Raw genomic sequence first — 20,858 nt, forward strand, 5'->3', positions numbered from 1 at the left:
GAGACTCAGTCTCCATAGCTACTACGGCCAACTTCTGGTAAAATATTCATGAATGCCCAAGTGACTGACATGATTGAACATTATAAAGGCCGCAAGAGATTGCAGATACTGGAATGTTTCAAAAAAAGCTGCTGGTGAAACTCAGCAGGTCAGGAAAAGTCTGTGAAGGGAATGAACAGCTGACATTTTGGATTCAGAAGAAGGGTCACAAACTGAAATATTATCCATTTCCATCCACAGATGCTGCCAACCCCTGAGATTGTCTAGCAGGTTACTTAAAAAAAATCACTTAGGCTCAGTCCATCAAGTCTGCATCAATGAGGCAGCATCTTCGGTACACAATGAAGTCTTACCAAATTACAAAACAGCTCCTGGAAGGCTTTCTAACATCAGAAAGGCATATAAATGGAAGCCAACCGCTCCACTTCTGCCCTCAACACAGACCAGTTGGAACTCCTGTTCCAATAGCTATGTTGTGCCCACCATAAGGCAACATCTTCTGTAACACATTTTCATCTAAAAGACAACAAACATGCAGCAAGACATTAGCCTGACAGCAGAGCCATCCATGTTACTATGCAGGGTGACAAGAGTTAAAACTTTGTGGAAAGACTACATACTTGTAAACCATCTTTCAATGCCTCAGGATCTTAAAATATTCAACAGGTTATATGTACTTTTTGAAATGTGCCATTGTACATAAGTATTAGCCAATTTAATGATACTGATAAGTGACTATATCAGAACACCATTAGATATAGGAGAAAAATTAGGCCATTCAGCCCACTGACTTTGGTCCACTATTCCATCATGGCTGATTTATCATTCTTCTCAACCCCATTCTCCTGCCTTAGCCCTGTAACCCTTTTGACACCTTGACTAATTAAGAACCTATCAAAAAAAAAGAGAAAATCTGGAAATCCAAGCAACACACACAAAATGCTGGAACTCAGCAGGAGAGGAAGCATCTATGGAAAAGAGTAAACAGTTGACGTTTTGGGCCAAGACCCTTCCACCGTTTAAAATACACGTGTCCCCCACTTTATGCCACCTCGCTTTTACAAAAAACCTACATTAGTAACCTGTTTTCTCATTACAAAGAGGATTTTTGCTTTTACGAAATTTTCCCCCCATATAAATTAATGATTCTTCACTTTACGCCATTTCGGCTTAAGAAAGGTTTCATAGGGACACTCTACCTTTGTAAGGGGGGGGGGGCACCTGTATACCCAATGACTTGACCTTCAGGGTCACCTAGTGGCAATGAATTCTACAGATTACCACACCCTGGCTAAAGAAATTCCTACTCATCTCTCAACTGAAGGGCTGTCGTATTCTGAGGCTGTGCCCTCTGGTCCTAGACTCCCCACTATGGGAAATATCCTCTCCATATCCACTCAATCTCAGCCTTTCAGTGTTAAGACAGGTTTCAACGAGGTCCGCCCTCATTCTTCTAAACTCCAGCAAGTACAGGCCCCAGGGATGAATGATTTCCTAATTCACCCTCTAAAAGCAAGGGCTCCCAACCTTTCTATGCCACGGACTCCAACCATTAACCTGGGGATGATGGAAACCACCTGTGGAACCCCTGTTTTAAAGAACAACACTACTGAGCAACAACTAGAAGGTCGTTAATTTAATTTGCAATGGTTCTTCAGTATTTGCTCAAAAGCAGACTAGCATTCTGCACTTGAGTCTTTGTAGAAGAACTTCAATCTTTTGACTCAGAGGCAGCCATTGTTGCTGAGAAAGTATAAAATGCTGGTATCTCCTCTGTAAATTGAGTGTGAACTTGAGAACCAATCACCATGAGCCAGAAACTATCCCAACCCACCCCCCCCACCCCCACACACACACAGTGGAAATTGATAATATGTGTGAGCATAACTTTAAGGTGCTTGGAAGAAAGTATAGAGGTGGTAATGTCAGGGGTGGTTTATTTTTCCTTTTACACAGAGGTATGAGCGTGGAACCCTCTGCCGGGGTGGTGGGAGAGGTAGATACATTAAGGACATTTAAAGAGCCAATTACGTGGATGACAGAAAAATGGAGTTGTGATGGTAGGAGGGGTTATATTGATTTTAGCCTAAGTTAAAAGGCAGATTGTGGGTCGAAGGGCTTGTTGTGTACTCCACTACGTAAACTGCAGCCATGGCTAATGCAATGCTCATCTCTCGGGCAAAACCAAATGAATCTGCCAATGAATTCCTACCACGTATAGCGTGTGCCTGCACGTGTGGTGCCTCGGTGAAAGAATAGGTTGCTTATTTTGTAATAGATCAGAATGCACGTTATCACAAGAACAGCGTGCACATCAAGTACTTGCACGCAAGGCTGGCTTAATAACTTTGTTCTAATTTCCAACCAAGCAATACTTAAAATGTGGGTTCCAGGAAGGGGCACAGAATTCAGGAGTTTCTCACACAAGAGTTTAAATTTTGCCTCTCCAGATCACGGTAGCTGCTCATGTCACAAGTGACAATGAGAAATGTGAAGTCTCAGTTAATAAAATTAAGATCACACAAGAACATGGAATGCAAAAGTAAGTTTTGTCATAAATAAAAATGATAGCAAAATACCTACAAGTTTCAATGTTGTTTCCAAGTGGCATCTATTCAGGTTCCACTCTGGGTGACTAAACTCATGAATGTACTTGACACACCAATGGAGGTACCAAGAGTTGTGCACTATGACAAGCACAGCCGTTCTGAAGACATTATTCCAAAATTCAGGTCTGTCACGTGAGATGGAAGCAAAAGACTCCATGACACTATTTTCAAGAATAACAAAGGGTCCCTCCTCAATGTACTGACCAATACAAGCTGTCCCCAACTTTTATGAACAATGAAGGATCTTGCCTCGATGTACTGCCCAAGACTGGTTGCTCTCAGTTTTTGCAAGGGTTCCAATCCCGATATTTGTTCACAAACTGCACTTTCATTGTCAGAAACAATTTGACCACCCTCCTCCACCACCGAAACCAAGATGCTTCAATCTGATCCACAGATTTGGAAAGGCTAAACATCTTAACAGTACACTGGCAGCAAATTTAGTTGTAAATATAATGTTAACATTATTAAATAGCTGCATTGTCTAATTTACACAATCAATTACTTCTGACTGCAGTCACAAGCTGAAGTTCCAATTAAGTTGATTGCTTTGATTGTAGTTTAATCTGAAGAAGCAACACCAATTTTTTTTCTCTAACGGAATGGTAGCATCTGTTTCTCTTGCTTATGTACAAGAGAAACATCATCATTGGATTACTATAGATAAGACTATTGGGTTCTTTTCACTGTGGATTATTAATAAAATCATTCAATTTTTGGCTTGGGAGAAAAAGGATAAGTCCTTTAGGTTATAGTGATTTACACCCTCGTTCTTCAAAGAACGAACAGCAGCCAAATTTATTTTTGAATTTGTGCAAATTCAATTTTGAAATAACCCAGGGACTGCAACCAAGTTTAACTGGCCATCTCTATATTGTCTGCAACAGTCACTATCCTTCCAAAGTACTTCACAGTCCTGAAGGTAAAGCGCCATAAATGCAAGTCTCTTATGTAGCACCTTTCACATCCTCAGATATCCAAGCTCTACATGAATCTCCCCTCAATCTTCTACGCTCCAAGGAAGGAAGTCCTAATCGATTCAACCTTTCCTTATAACTCAGGTCCTCAAGTCCTGGCAACATTCTTGTAAATTTTCTCTAAACTCTCAATCTTGATATTGATCCTGTAGATAGCGGACCAGAACTACACACAATAGTCAAAATTAGGCTTCACCAACAACTTATACAACCTCAATAAGCATCCAACTCCTGCACTCAATTCTTTGATTTATAAAGACCAATGTGCTAAAAGCTATTTATCACCACCCTTTCTACTTGTGATGTCACTTGTATTCCCAGATCTCCCTGTTCTACTGCACTCTTCAGAGCCCTACCGTTCACTAAGTAAACTTTAACCTGGTTTGTCTTCCCAGAGTGCAACAACTCATGCTTGTCTACATTAAGTGAGGCCCAAGAGATATTTAGGACAACTCCTCCCTCATCACTGAAGTGCACAGGACAACTCAAATAAAACAGGCTTAATGTAATTGAAAAGGTTGTATTTCTAAGAGGTAATGTTGTAGTGGACCTGAAAAGGCCAAGGTAACATGTATGAACGACTGGTGTACTGTCACACTCACCTCAACAATAAGCAAATGCTTTGAGAGGCTGGTTAAGGACTACATCTGCAGCATGCTACCACCCATACTGGATCCCTACAATTCGCCTACCGACACAACCAATTGATAGATGACACAATAGCAACAGCTCCACACACAGTCCTTATACACCTGAAGAAGGAGAATGCTTATGTGAGATTGCTGTTCTTGGACTACAGTTCAGCATTCAACAACATAACTCCCTCCAGGCTTGACGAGAAGCTCAGAGACCTCGGCCTTCACCCTGCCTTGTGTAGCTGGATCCTGGACTACCTGTCAGATTGCTGGCAGGTGGTAAGAGTGGGCTCCCTCACCTCTGCCCCTCAGGGGTGTGTCCCAAGCCACCTCCTTTTCTCTCTATTTACCCATGACTGTGTCGCCACCCACAGCTCCAATCTGCTAATTAAATTTGCTGACGATGCTACACTGATTGGCTTTATCTCAAATAATGAGGCAGCTTACAGAGAGGAAGCCATCATCCTGACACAGTGGTGTCAAGAAAACAACGCAAAAACAAAGGAGCTGGTTGTGAACTACAGGAGGAATGGAGACAGGCTAACCCCTATTGACATTAATGGATCTGGGCTTGAGAGGGCAAACAGCTTTAAATTCCTTGGCATACACATCACCGAGGATCTCACTTGGTCTGTACACACCGGCTGTGTGATGAAAAAAGTGCAACAGTGCCTCTTTCATCTCAGACAGTTGAAGTAGTTTGGCATGAGTCCCCAAATCCCAAGGACTTTCTACAGGGGTACAATTGAGAGCATCCTGCCTGGCTGCATCAATGCCTGGTATGGGAACTGCACTTCCCTCAATCGCAAGATCTGCAGCGAGTGGTGCAGACAGCCCAGCGAATCTGTAGATGTGAACATTCCACTATTCAGGACATTTACAAAGAGAGGCGCATAAGAAAAGAGCCTGAAGGATCATTGGGGACCCAAGTCGCCCCAAGCACAAACTGTTCCAGCTGCTACATCTGGGAAACAGCACCACAGTATAAAAGCCAGGACAGCTTCTTCCACCAGGCCATCAGAATAATTAATTCACACTGATACAATTGTATTTCTATGCTATAGTGACCATCCTGTTGAACATACTAGTTATTACAAATTACTATAAATTGCACGTTGCACATTCCAACAAGATGAAATGTAAAGAGTTTTACTCGTGTAAGTGAAGGAATAATTCATAGAAACATAGAAAACAGGTGCAGGAGTAGGCCATTCGGCCCTATGAGCCTGCACCACCATTCAGTATGATCATGGCTGATCATCCAACTCAGAACCCTGTACCTGCTTTCTCTCCATACCCCCTGATCCCTTTAGCCACAAGGGCCATATCTAACTTCCTCTTAAGTATAGCCAATGAACCGGCCTCAACTGTTTCCTGTGGCAGAGAATTCATCAGATTCACCACTCTCTGTGTGAAGAAGTTTTTCCTCATCTTGGTCCTAAAAGGCTTCCCCTTTATCCTTAAAACTGTGACCCCTTGTTCTGGACTTCCCCAACATCGGAAAAAATCTTCCTGCATCTAGCCTGTCCAATCCCTTTAGAATTTTATATGTTTCAATAAGATCCCCCCTCAATCTTCTAAATTCCAGTGAGTATAAGCCTAGTCGATTCAGTCTTTCTTCATATGAAAGTCCTGCTATCCCAGGAATCAATCTGGTGAACCTTCTCTGTACTCCCTCTATGGCAAGAATGTCTTTCCTCAGATTAGGGGACCAAAACTGCACACAATACTCTAGGTGCGGTCTCACCAAGGCCTTGTACAACTGCAGTAGAATCTCCCTGCTCCTGTACTCAAATCCTTTTGCTATGAAAGCCAACATACCAGTTGCCTTTTTCACCGAATGCTGTACCTGCATGCCCACCTTCAATGACTGGTGTACAATGACACCCAGGTCTCGTTGCACCTCCCCTTTTCCTAATCGGCCACCGTTCAGATAATAATCTGTTTTCCTGTTCTTGCAACCAAAGTGGATAACCTCACATTTATCCACATTAAATTGCATCTGCCATGAATTTGCCCATTCACCTAACCTATCCAAGTCACCCTGCATCCTCTTAGCATTCTCCTCACAGTTAACACCACCGCCCAGCTTCGCGTCATCAGCAAACTTGGAGATGATGCATTTAATTCCCTCATCTAAATCATTAATATATATTGTAAACAACTGGGGTCCCAGCACTGAGCTTTGAGGCACCCCACTAGTCACTGCCTGCCATTCTGAAAAGGTCCCGTTTACTCCCACTCTTTGCTTCCTGTCTGCCAAACAATTCTCTATCCACATCAATACCATACCCCCAATACCGTGTGCTTTAAGTTTGCACACTAATCTCCTGTGTGGGACCTTGTCAAAAGCTTTTTGAAAATCTAAATATACCACATCCACTGGCTCTCCCCTATCCACTCTACTAGTTACAGCTTCAAAAAATTCTATAAGATTCATCAGACATGATTTTCCTTTCACAAATCCATGCTGACTTTGTCCGATGATTTCGCCTCTTTCCAAATGTGCTGTTATCACATCTTTGATAACCGACTCTAGCATTTTCCCCACCACCGATGTCAGACTCACCGGTCTATAATTCCCCGGTTTTTCTCTCCCTCTTTTTTTAAAAAGTGGGGTTACTTTAGCCACCCACCAATCCTCAGGAACTAATCCAGAATCTAAGGAGTTTTGAAAAATTATCACTAATGCATCCACTATTTCTTGGGCTACTTCCTTAAGCACTCTGGGATGCAGACCATCTGGCCCTGGGGATTTATCTGCCTTTAATCCCTTCAATTTACCTAACACCACTTCCCTACTAACATGTATTTCCCTCAGTTCCTCCATCTCACTAGACCCTCGGTCCCTTACTATTTCCGGAAGATTATTTATGTCCTCCTTAGTGAAGACAGAACCAAAGTAGTTATTCAATTGGTTTGCCATGTCTTTGTTCCCTATGATCAATTCACCTGTTTCTGACTGTAATTCAAACTTTTTTGCATTACAGGCTGAAGTGAAGTGAGGGGGGAGGGTCGGGGGGTGGCAAGAAGAAAATTAGAGAATTACACAAAACAGCTGAAACATTGACATGGGCCAGTTCACCAGAGTTTGCAGTGCTTCCAGAGTCAAGCAAAGAACTAAACGCGATAAGAAGGACACTATATTGTAAAGAATATTTTACAAAATCAGCTACAAAATCGGGGTTCGCTACCCCTGTTGTGAGGGGTTTGTACATTCTCCCTGTGACCACACGAGTTTCCTCTCACGTTCCAAAGATGTATGGTATGGATTAGTGCAGGGGTGGGCAAACTTTTTGACTTGTGGGCCACAAAGGGTTCTAAAATTTGACAGGGGGGCCGGACCAGGAGCAGATGGAAGGAGTGTTTTGGTAATAGACCTCATAAGAGAAAATAAAATATCATGGGATATGTAGAAAACATGTGCTTTAATTTCAATTGAAAATGAACAAATGCATTACAACAAAATATCTGTCTTTGAAGTCCCATGGTATTTAGCTATTTATTGAAATGACTTTTAAAACACTGAAAATTAAATGAATAAAATACAGCTTTTTTAATAGTAACAGTTATTTTAAAGCACTGAAAATTCTGTTATCCTTCAAGATATTATCATCATCACTCTCCTCCTGTCTTTATTTCAAAAACGGTAGGAGATGCAGGTCTACTTGTCCTGCTCCTTCTTATTCAATTGTCCCCTGTGCCAAAACTCAACAATGACCAGCAGAAAGACAGAACACTGTATGCGGAGCGCGTTATTTGATCTGGAGCGCATTTTTTATTTTGAGAACGTACGTGCACCTGCGCACTACTCATGTCCATCACTTAACAGAAATGACATGTAACATGTAAGGCTTATTGAAAAAAATATTTTCAAATGGATTTTTTTTTTTACATAAGACAACAAAGAAACTTATTTTTACTTTCAGTGGGAACAGTGTTGTTGGTCTCCCTTTTTAGCCAGCGCATCAAAGTCTGGATTTAGTTTTGTTGTGGCGATTCTCAGGATGGATCTGAGGTGTTGGTCAGTTAACTTCGATCTGTGGCTGGCTTTGTTGATGTTCATGACGCTGAACGCCTGTTCACACAAATAGGTCGAGCCGAACAAAGAGTAAAGCGCAAATGTGGAGTAATACGCTGCACCTCAACAAAGGTCAATGTATATAGAGTGCGTCATCTATTGGGAAAACGCCAGAATTGCGGGGAAAAAACGTTAACAAGGTTTATTAATATAATTTCATCAAGTTCTGCGGGCCGGCCCGAGGGCCGTAGTTTGCCCATGCCTAGGTTAGTGAGTTGTAGGGTCAGAAGCATGGTAGCATTTATCTGTATATTTTGTTGTATGTGTGAACACAAAACTAATATGTAAACTTTAAACTGTTACCTTTAACCCAGCAAAAACAAAAAAAAATGTTATAATAGTACATCTACAAAGGGAATGGCTAAAAAATTATTCTCCCCACTTTAGTCTGAGCTCTTGTTAAGTATACATGCAACTAGTGACCTAATTTGCATAATTTATTCACTCTCGGGAAGCAGAAATGATTCCTTTTTCCGAGCACAAAGAAAATGCTCCATAAATATTGTGCACTCTAATAATTTGTCACGGAAATGTCAAAATTTCTACCTCCGACGGCAGAAATAGAAATACAGACAAGTGGCGTGACTAACAAGCACTCAATGCAATTTAAAATAAGTCGTTCTAGAAGCATCCGTGGTAAGAAGCGTGTCTCTAGGATGGGGACTAGAAGCAACAAAGCACTTCACAATTTTCATTTATGTAATGTCCGAATATAGAAGCTCAAAGACAAAAAAAAAATCAGATTTCTTCTTCTAGAAAATAACTTGCTTATCATTAAGCCTCTCTTCCTCTCGCCAAGATCACCTTTAAAAAGCTTTGCCCAAGAATCTGGCCAGCTGTCCCAATGTAATTTGTTTATTTAGAGATACACTATGGAACACACCCTTCCAGCTCGACAAGGTGCAACACCCAGCAACCTACCTAGCCTAACCAGGGGACAACTTACAATGACCAATTAACCTACCAACCAGTATGCTTTTGAAATGTGGGAAGAAACCCACGTGCTCAAGAGAAGGGAGTATGAACTTCTTACAGACAGCAGCGGAATTGAACTCCAAACTCCTACGCCCAAGCTGTAATAGTGGAACGCTAACCACTACGCTATCGTGAAGCTCTTTGATTAACACACTGAATAATTTAGGAAGTTTCTAAGAAGCGCTTTCCCAGTCTATTTACTCAACTTTTTGGTTGAAAACCTAGGAGCAAGTGACGGTTTCAACAATGGTCAAGCACTCATCTGAATTTTCACCTTTATCGTTTGCTCGTTTGTTGATATATTCAAGCCAAACTCACAGAACCTTTGCAGGTGAAAGGTCACATTTAAAGTTTTGAATCTTCTGCCCCCCCTCCCCCCACAACCCCGACTTTAAGCCTATGTCCTCTGGTTTTGGTTCCCTTTCTCTGGAGGCGAAACACTGTGTACATTCACTCTAAACATGCCCTTCATAACTGTATACATCTCAAGAGTAAGATAATCAAAGTACATATTTGTTACCTTATAATATATTGAGATTCATTTTCTTGCAGGCATTTACAGGAAGAATGAAATACAGAACTTTACAAAAAAAAACTACATCTAAACAAAGACCGTCTGGAGTTGATATGCAACCATTTGTCATTCTACAAACAGAACCCGTGAGGCAGCTTCTTTGCAAAAAGGGGGGGAGGGGGGGGTGCATATACTGAAAAAGCTGCCAGAGAAAGTGACAGCTACATAAAAGTCAGTGGACAGGTAGGGATTTGGGTCAATTGTGGGCACTTTGGGCCATGGATCCCTCCTCATACTGTATTATTCTAGGATGCTGAATAACTGAGCATGGGCAGCAGAATGTATCGGCGTCTCCATTCCCCCTAACTCTTGCTAGAACTAACAGCTGTGCAAACAGGATGTAGAAAACTCACATGATGGGAGTTACCATAATCAACCACCCCTTCATGACAAGGCAGATTCAGGGAGTTGTACATTGCTTACAACTAGACTCTTACTCCAGTAACAAGCTAATAAAAAAACTCAACAATCCATTGAGTGACTGGATTACCATAAACTAATGTCTGGCTAGAGAAAAATGTACTTACCTTGAAAACTATCAGAGCCTGTTTCAATTCCACTGCCAAATTCCTACACTATAAAACCAGATGATTACTTAGCTCCTGAAAACAAGTGACTTTGGGTAGAGATTCATACTATGATGCAATTACAGAGCACCCCTCCTGCACAAGCCCAGACAGACCACAAAAGGGCACCGCAGGCAAGTCTTTGCCAATCCTTCGTGTACAAGTGCTAACGGCTGCTGGAAAAGCTACAATGAACAAGGCTCAAAAGCACCAATTACATCTGATCTGGTACTGAGCAATGAAGATCATCTTAAAGTCATACTGCACAGAAACAATCTCTTTGCTCCATCATGTCTGTATCAAAGCAAGTCTACTGTCACACACACGAGGCACAGGTATGATGATAAACTTGCTTGCAGCAACATCACAGGCACCGTCTCATGCATCAAAACCCATACGTTCTAATCACATTGACCAATGAAGTCCAAGGTACAGAACCATCAACTGCGTTTGCTGTTATAAAGGAGGAAGATAAGCAGCAACACCATCAACCTGGCTTCAATTCCGTGGATGATCAGGGGGTGATCCCATGAGGAGTATTTCGTGGCTATGGCCTGCATTTACTGGCGTTTAGAAGAAAGTGTTGGGGGGGGGGGGAAAGAGAGGAGAAATCTCATTGAAACCTATCGAATAGTGAATGCCCTAGATGGAGAGGATGTTTCCAATAGTGGGGGAGTCCAGGATCAGAGAGCACAGCCTCAGAATAGAGGGACACCCCTTTAGAGCAGAGGGGTGAGGAGGAATTTCTTTAGCTAGAGGGTGCTGAATCTGTGTTATTCGTTGCCAGTGTTGGCTGCAGCAGCCAAGTCATTAGGTACATTTACAGCAGAGGTTGATAGGTCGGAGACGGGCTGATTCAAGGCTGGTGAGCCACCTGATGCGTCGTGGGAGAGCACGGAAGATCGGAAGCAGCCGGCTTGCAGCTGGCACAGGGCTCGGAAAAAGTGATGCAAGTCTTTTAACACCATAAATCAGCGGGTTATTTGTTATGTCTCCCCTTTCTGTGTGAAACGGAGGCACCTCTTTATCCCTTATTAAAGGAGAGTGCCCGAGGTACATTGAACAAGTAGTCTTTGGGGTACTGCAAATCTGTGCCTTTATTGATGCTTTGCTGCATGCTCGGTGGGGGGGGGGGGGGGTGATGTTTTTTTTTGTTGTTGCCTTGCTACACTTGTGCAAGGGAGGGGGACTTTGAGGGCTCTAACATTTAATTGTCATTCATTCTTTGGGGCACTCTGCTTTTATGGATGTTTGCAAAGAAAAAGAATTTCAGGCTGTATATTGTATACATTTCTGACATTGAATGTACCTATTAAACCTATTGATTAGTCAGGCTGTCAAAGGTTATGGGGAAAAGGCAGAAGAACATGGTTAAGAGGGGTAGTAAATCAGCCATAATGGATTGGCGGAGCAGACTAATGGGGAATGGACTCCTCTATGTTTTATGATCTTAGTGAACATTAGAACAGGCCCTTTGGTCCACAATGTTGTGCCTATCCAATTAAATTAATAATCAAGTGGCAAGCCTAACTAATTTCTGCTTACACAATATCCATATCCTTCCATTTTCCTCACATTCATGTGCCTATCTGTCTCTTAAAAGTCTCCAATGTAATTGCCTCTACCTCCACCCTATGTAATGCATTCCAGGTACCCATCACTCTCTATGTAAAACAAACTTTGAAATTACCCCTGTCGCTTTAAATGCATGCCTCTGATTTTAGGCTTTTCAACTCTGGGGAAAATATACTGTCTTCTACTCTACCTATGTCTCTTAATCTTATAAACCTCTATCAGATCTATCCTAAGCCTCTGCTAATCCATAGAAAACAACTGAAGTTTGTCCAACCTCTCCTCACAGCACATGAACTCTAAAACAGGCAGCATTCTGGTAAACCTTTTCTGCACCCTCTCCAAACACTCAACATCCTTCCTATTATGGGCGACAAGAACTGCATGCAATACTCCAGATAAGACCTAACTAGCTTTAAAGAGCAGCATAATGCATGCAAGCAACTCCAAAATTTATCAATAAGCTTGGCAGGAGCAATCTCAAGATTGTTGCTTTATGCAAATTAAACAAGTCTACCTCTCTCACTAGGATGAGGCATGGTGCAGCAAGGAAACCATCAATCAGGCAGGGCAGGGTCAGAAGCAATCAGGATTGTTCTCATGTCTCAAGAATGAGCCGAATGGCTAATTTCCAACTTGACAATTACACTGAATATCATCTCAGAAAAGGAAATTTGGCATCAACAATACACAGAAGCAATGTGACACGGGCCCCAGTTCCCAGCGTGCACTCAGCGGGACACGGGCCCCAGTTCCCAACGTGCACTCAGCGGGACACGGGCCCCAGTTCCCAGCGTGCACTCAGCGGGACACGGGCCCCAGTTCCCAGCGTGCACTCAGCGGGACACGGGCCCCAGTTCTCAGCGTGCACTCAGCGGGACACGGGCCCCAGTTCCCAACGTGCACTCAGCGGGACACGGGCCCCAGTTCCCAACGTGCACTCAGCGGGACACGGGCCCCAGTTCCCAACGTGCACTCAGCGGGACACGGGCCCCAGTTCCCAGCGTGCACTCAGCGGGACACGGGCCCCAGTTCCCAGCGTGCACTCAGCGGGACACGGGCCCCAGTTCCCAACGCGCACGCACACTCGGTGGCACAGAGGCCCCAGTTCCCGGCACGCGCATACGTATTCCTCCTAGTACACAGATTTCTGGATGCAAGGGAAAAAACTAAACCAAAGTTCAGAAGGAATCTCACTGAAACCTACCAGATACTGAAAGACAGATAAACGGGACATGGCAAGGTTATTTTCATTAAGAGAACCTCAGCATAAAGGGACCTCATTAAAACTGAGGTGAGGAGGAATTTATTCAGCCAGAGGGTGGTGAATCCATTGAATTCATTGCCATGGAGGGTCGTGGAGGCGAAGTTATTGGTGTACTTAAAGGTAAAAATCGAGAGATTCTTGACTGGTAAGGGAGTCCCTGGCTATGGAGACGGAGGAAAAGAATATGCCTTAAAAATAAAACCACAACTATGATTGAATGGGAAAACAGACTTGAGCTGAATGGCCTAATTATGCTCCTATAATCTTCTGGAAGCAGGGCAAAGCTGCCAGGTTAAGATTAGCAGGGCTTTTGAAGTGGAAAACAAAACAAAGTGGAGATAACAGAAGAAAACCTTCCCCCCAATTCAACTAGATTCTAAAATGTTATCCTACAATTCATAGCAGTACCCACGCTGGCCCATCACAAGCTAGGAATCTTTGGCACCAATAACTTCCCTCCTCATCCACAAAATGGTGCTGTAAAATATATTTTAAAAAAGCACTGACAACCCAAAAGACAAGGGAGGAAGTGTATAATGCCAAAATGTTGCCAAGCAACAAATAAATGAAAGATCCAGCCCCAGTTAATGACTTTATAAACCTATGAAATGCAGATGCAAATGAAAGGCCTAATGGCAGAGTTCTGTTTTGTGTTATTACAGTTGTAGAACAAGTTGCAACATGTCTAGTTAATGCAGTAACTAGATTAATGCAGTAGCTTACACAGGATTCAAAATTCCTTTCCAATTGACACTCATCGACTGCAATGAAACAGTATGCCTCATCAAGGTCTTTGGTCATCTTTCATGACAGCAGGACATTCCAAAACTTCACAGCCAATGAAGTACTTTCAACTTATTTACTGCTGTAATGAAGAAAATATGCCAAAAATTTCTACACAGTCATATCCAGTTTCTTTAAGCAGCAGTGAAGGGTAAACTTTGGCTATTCCTGCAGATAAATCTCAGGTCAAGAGGCTTGAACATTGATTCAATGACATCCAAAGGAGGATTCTGGCTATTACAATTTCACCTTGAAAATTAAGTGGTGTTTTCACTGTTTCTTCAGAAGTATCATTCAGTAGCCACTTTATTAGGTACACCTGCTCTTTAATGCAAATAGCCAATCATGTGGCATCACTGTGTCATCACCCTGAATCTTTCTTACTGCAATGATACACCCCACCTGAGTTTCCCCACCACAGTGCAATCAAGGACAACTGGACATAGAGATCAGATGTTGAGTCATCATACATAGATGCTTGTGTGTTCAGAGCCTGAGTTGCAGTCAAATGGTTCACTAATGCATAGAGGATGGACCCTACATATAACAGTTAAAAAGCAAAAGGTACCCTCCAGCTCATTCCAACCCTTCAAATAATGGCCCTTGACAAGAGACCCAAAGTGATCTCCCACCATATCTCTGGAGCTACCAAAAAAAACTTACTCATGGTATGCTAATGTAACTTTTGGCCTCTATGCACCCCTTTTCTTCAGAAGATCAAGACCTCAAGCCCAGCACAAAATTCAGCCTATGCCAAACAGCACCATTTATCTTGAGAGCTGGGTGAACTACAGCAAGCACTTCAAAAAGAGATACAACAATATCTTGTTTACTAGCAGAATAAGCAACATTCAGACCAAGATTCTCTGCAGTGATTCCCTAATTACACAGGCAGCTTGGCTGATAGATTCCTACAACAAACATTAGTGTTTGAAATAATATTAAGAGGTTTCTAGGTGACTACAGGAAGAGATTCAAGGAAGTTCAAAATTTCTGAGAAAAATGAGAAGGAACTTTGCCACCATCTTAACCCATGAATACTCAAAGTAGCAATCTGGATAACATCGAGAGCCCAGTGTAAATAGCAGAAGCAGTACATCATTTAGAGTATTTAACCAGATGTCAAGCACATGCCCTGCTCTGTACAAGGCAAAAACCATAGGTCCCAGATTTGACTTCTGTCACCTCAGTGATTACAGAACTGAAGTGGAAGCAAGTGACTCCTGATCCCAAAGGACTGCCCAAGAGCAGCAAGTGTCCTGGAACATTTACAAAGATAAAGATTAGCTTTAATTGTCACATTACAGTGAAGTATGTCATCTACATCAAACCAGTGAGGAGTATGTTGGGCTGGGAAGTCGCCACATCTCTGGTGCCAACTCACTAAACCTTTGGAACGTGGAAGGAAACCAGAGAATCTGGAGGAAACCCATGTACACTCTCCTTCAGGCAGCAGCTGTAATTGAACCCAATCTATCATCACTCGCGCTGTAACAGTGTTACGCCACCTCTATGCTACTGAGTCACCCTACTGTATTAAAGGTGCTATACAAATACAGATGGCTCATTTCTCTGTATGGACTGACCAAAACCTGCCCTTATATTGATCCAATTTACTTCTGACCCCCACCCCCCACAAAGTAACCTGCTCGGTTATACTTCGGCGTACAAATTCAGAATTCAACTGTGTGCTTGTCCAGCGCTATTGATCTGTTAGCGAGCACATCAAAAGCACTGGACGAATGCACAGCCTTCCAACAGATACAGTCCTATTGATCTGTTAGCGAGCAGCAAGTTTTTGCTTTTAAACTTTGTCTATCACAAGTTCAGAAACTTCAGAAAGTAGAGTAATTAAAGAACTCTGATCAACATTTTGGTTTTAAGCATTCAGGTTTTGCAAGCTACAAAACCAGTTCCAAGAAATTGTCCTGATCCCTGCAAAGGAACATCAAGTTCACATGCTCCCCATTGGCCAAGGCACACCTTGATAAATGATGGGAAAACTATTGACTAGCATTTTATAAACCTTCACAGTGTCCTGCAATATTATCCTCTTCAGGCTACACTGAGCAAAATTAAATGGATTACCATCACCAAGTCTGGATTTTGTTACTGGAAGTAAAACCACTGTTGTGTGTTCAGTTAATTACTCCTGCTTGAAGAACGGGTCAGAGGCTGGATATCCCGCAGTAACTGACTCCAAAGCTATGGAACAACTAACATGGCAATAATCCCAAGAGTGCTTTAAAATACTTGCTACTCCTCACAGAACTGTTATCCATTAAAATTTGACATACACTTGCCTGCTTAGATGAGTACAACACATCACCATACCAAGCAGCCCACTTTAGAGATAAGCTTTATTTTGTCACATGCACATCAAAACAGGCAGTGAAATGTGCCAAATCAAATCAACGGGGATTGTGTTGGACAGCCCATAAGTGTCGCCAACATAGTATGCCCACAACTCATTAACCCTAAAATGTCTTTAGGGGTGGAGATACGTTTCTACCAAAGGAAGTGTAAGGTGCTCCTTCCCTCTGCTAGTTTGCAGGTCACCCTTGGACTAAGTACAGCATCTGCTTTGCCCCCCCAATCAGGGTCACTTGAAGCCATGGGAGCAGGTGGTAGATATCATGAGTCCTGGTTGTGCAACCACCGACACTAGTCAATCTCTGAAGAGTGTTGATAACAGCTGCAGTGATCAGTCTTGTAAAGACGCTGCCCAGTAGGAGCCATTGGCAAACCATTTCTGTAGAAAAATTTGCCAAAACCACTCATGGTCAAGAACACCATGATCATCCACGTCACATGACATGGCACATAATGAAGGTGATGTACTTCTTTAGAACATGGGAGGAAACCCACACAGTCAAGGGGAGAATGTACAAGCTTCTTTCCGCCACTGCCTGTAATCGAACCCTGACCAGTGACCACTGGCACTCTAAAGTGATGGACAAACCACTACATTACCAACTGTATTCAAGACTTGACTCAATTATTCAATCTCTCCATCACTAGCAGACCATAACTGGTGTACACACACCAATATAAAGTTTACTTGCCTTGGGCTACCCCAACACTACCTCCCAGATTCACACATGAATAAAGCAAGCACATGGCAAAGCACTTACTTACAAGTTCTAAGAGAAACCCCATCCTGAATTAGAAAGAGGTTACTTTTCCCTTCATTATGAGGTCAAAACCATAGTGTTCCGTATCCAAAACTGCACATGTATCTTCATTGGATACACTGCACTGGTTTAGGTCAGCAACTCACCACCAATTAGAGAATCAGCAGATGTTGCTGGGATGGTGTCATTTAAACAAATGAAGTTAACAAATTTCAAGTGATACTATTTTCCATCATGATTGGTATTTCACAAAGAACGTGCTTAATTCTCTGTGATACTGGAAATCCACATCATCAAATATTCAGGAGTTAAGCAAACTGTACAAAATAAAGCAACTCAGTGCAGTTCAAAATCCTAAAACTAGGGGGTCGCACTCACATTTCTGAAGAGCCATCAGGCTTCAAGTGAATTCTGAATGAAGTTAAAGAGGAGAGGATGCAAGGGCAGTGCTTTATTCTTGGATGGCCAGAAGAACTTCGGCTTGAGGGACATCCTTCCTCAGAGCAAATCGCCTTGAGAGTGAGGTGGTAGATAAGAGCTATAACCACCCCTAAGGTGCCTGGAGAGGGAAAGGGAACAGGGAGTGTAGAATATCCCTGTGGCCGTTCCCATGTCCCTCAATAAGTATGTTTCTTTGGATACCGTTGGAGATGACCTACCAGGGAGAAGCCACAGCGATCAGGTCTCCGACAATGAGTCCACTCAGAGGCTCAGAAGGGAAGGTGGGTTGTTGGGGGAGAAGAGTGCTGTAGTAGTGATAGGGTTTTCCATAATTGGAGAAGCAGACAGGAGATTCTGTGGATGTGAAAGAGACACCTGGATGGTAATTTTGCCTCCAAGTGCCAGGGTCAGGAATGTCTCCAAAGGGGGAGGGTGATCAGTCAGGCACATACTAGTATCAAAAACATAGGTAGGATAACACAGGAGGAAGTCATGAAGACAGAATATCTGAACGTGAAGGAGACCAATATCCTTGCGGGTAGGTTAGCTAGAGCTGTTGGTAATTGCTTAAACTAATTTGGCAGGGGGATGAGAACTGATGTGGTAGAGCTGAAGATGGAGCAGTTGGTATACAACATGCAGTGTATAATGAGACTGTCAGGAAGGACAGGCAGATGATAGGACAAAATTGCAGTCAGTGGTGTATTTAAGTGAAACATGGGGGCAAAAATCAAAAAGGTGATGCATACAGGACTGAAGGTGTCATATTTGAATGCACACAGTATAGAAAACAAGGTCAATGATCTTTTAGCATAGTTAGAGATTGGTAGGCATGATGGCTGAAAGAAGATTACAGTTGCGAGCTTAACATGTGAGGATACACCTTATATCAAATGGACAGGCATGTAGGCAGAGAGGGTGGGGTGGTTCTGTTGGTAAAAGTTGAAATCACATCCTTAAAAGAGGTGACTATGATTGAAAGGTGTAGGAACGTTGTGCGTAAAGAAACTGAGTTATTTATCAGCCTCTGAACAATAGCCAGGATGTGCGACACAAATTACAATGTGATATAGAAAAGACATGTAATAAGGGCAATGTTATGATAGTCGTGTCCCCTGGACAAGACTGACTACACACCAGGGTTTTCAAAAAGGTAGCCAATGAAATTGTAGAGCTATTACAAATGATCTTTCAGGAATCACTAGATTCTAGAATGGTCTGGAGAAATGGAAAACTGCAAATATCATTCCACTCTTTAAGAAAAGAAATCATAGGTCAGTTAGTCTGACTTCAGTCATTGACAAAATGTTGAAGTCCATTATTAAGGATGAGGTTTTGGGGTACTTGGAGGCACATGATAAAATAGACCAAAGTCAGCGTGGTTTCTTGAAGGGAAAATCTTGCCTGATAAATTGGTTGGAATTCGTTCAGGAAATAACAGGCAGGACAGACAAAAGGCTGCTTAAAAAGAGGCAATGGTATTACAAGAAACATACTAGCATGGATAGAAGATTGGGTGAGTGGCAGGAGGCAAAGACTGGGAATAAAGGGGGCCTTTTCTGATTGGTTGCTGGTGACTATACTGGTTTTCCTCGGGAGTTTGCTTTGGGACCACTTCTTTTTACATTTCACATCAATGATGGAATTGATGGCTTTATGGCCAAGTTTGGAGATGATACAAAGACAGGTGGACAGGTAGGTAGTGTGAAGGAAGCAGAGAGGGTACACAAGGACTTAGACAGATTGAGAGAATGGGTAAAAAAAAAATGCCAAATGGAATATAGTTCAGAGAAGTGTATGGTCATACACTTTGGTAGAAGAAATAAAGACTTAGACTATTTTCAAAATGGGGAGAAAACTCAGAAATCAGAAGTGCAAAGGGAGTCCTACTGCAGGATTCCCTAAAGGTTAACTTGAAGGTCGAGTCGGTGGTGAGGAAGGCAAGTGCAATAGACGCATTCATTTCAAGAAGACTAGAACATAAAAGTAAGGATGTTATACTGTTGCTTAATAAGACATCAGTTAGACCACACTTGGAGTATTGACTGCAGTTTTGGGCTTCTTATCTGAGATGTGTTGCATTGGAGACAGGCCAGAGGAAGTTCATGAGAATGATTCCTGGAATGAAAGGGTTAACATATGTGGAGTGTTTGATGGCTTGGGGCCTATACTTGCTGGTGTTTAGAAGAATGAAGGGGTACCTCATTAAATCATATCCAATATTGAAAGGCCTAGCCATGTGGCAATGGAGAGCATATTTTTTTAATAGAGTTTTTTTTGGTAATGGTCTAATTCTGGTCCCATGTCTTACGGTCTTTATGTCTTAAATCATTGGGTCAGTCAACGTTTTTGTATTGCCACCAAAATTTAACACTTAATGTTTGGCAGCCATACAGGCTTATGCTCTCCACTCAAAGCCACCAAGACATAGGAGCAGGATTAGGCCATTCAGCCCATCAAGTCTGCTCTGCCCCATTCCATCAAGGCTGATTTATTATCTCTCTCAACCCATTTTTCTGCCTTCTCCCTGTAACCTTTGACACCTTGACAAATCAAGAACCAGTCAACCTCCTCTTTAAATATAGCCAGCGACTTGGCCTGTGGAAATGAATTCTAAAGATTCACCACACTCTGATTATCTCTGTTCTAAAGGGGCATCCTTCTATTCCGAGGTATTGCCCTGTGGTTCTAGACTTCCCCACTGTAGAAACATCCTCCGTGTTCTCTCTACCTAGGCAAAATTTGAGCTAGCTGGCCAATAATGCAAAATGCCATCCACAGTGAATACAGAGAAAGATATATTATTCATTCAAGATGACAAAATGTGGGATTTTAAAAAGCAAATTAAACCCAGGAAGATTTGGCAAACTGTGTCATAAATAGTATCATATCCAACAGGCTGGAAAATCTACCAGTCTGAGGTGCAAAATTAGCAGAGTCTTATTTTGTATTATTGTTTAAACAGAGTAACACATTCCTCAGCAACACCAAAATAGTAAAGCCCCATGCTGTGGTCCTGCTGAAGAATCTGAGTATTTTCTGTACAATTTTAGATCACTTATTGATAAAAGAAGAACGAAGTACATGAGACAGGCTTCAAAAATAACACCTAAGCAAAAAATAATAATTGGCACCTGACACCAGATCAAAGTTCAATAGAAATAAGCAAACAGAAGAAATTTTTGCCTTTCAACTTCCTGAATTGACATAAAAAAGAAATTCCAATTAACCAGATTTCTTCTTC

Source organism: Hypanus sabinus, chromosome 29 (assembly GCF_030144855.1).
Source record: "Hypanus sabinus isolate sHypSab1 chromosome 29, sHypSab1.hap1, whole genome shotgun sequence".
NCBI classification, from domain to species: Eukaryota; Metazoa; Chordata; class Chondrichthyes; order Myliobatiformes; family Dasyatidae; genus Hypanus; species Hypanus sabinus.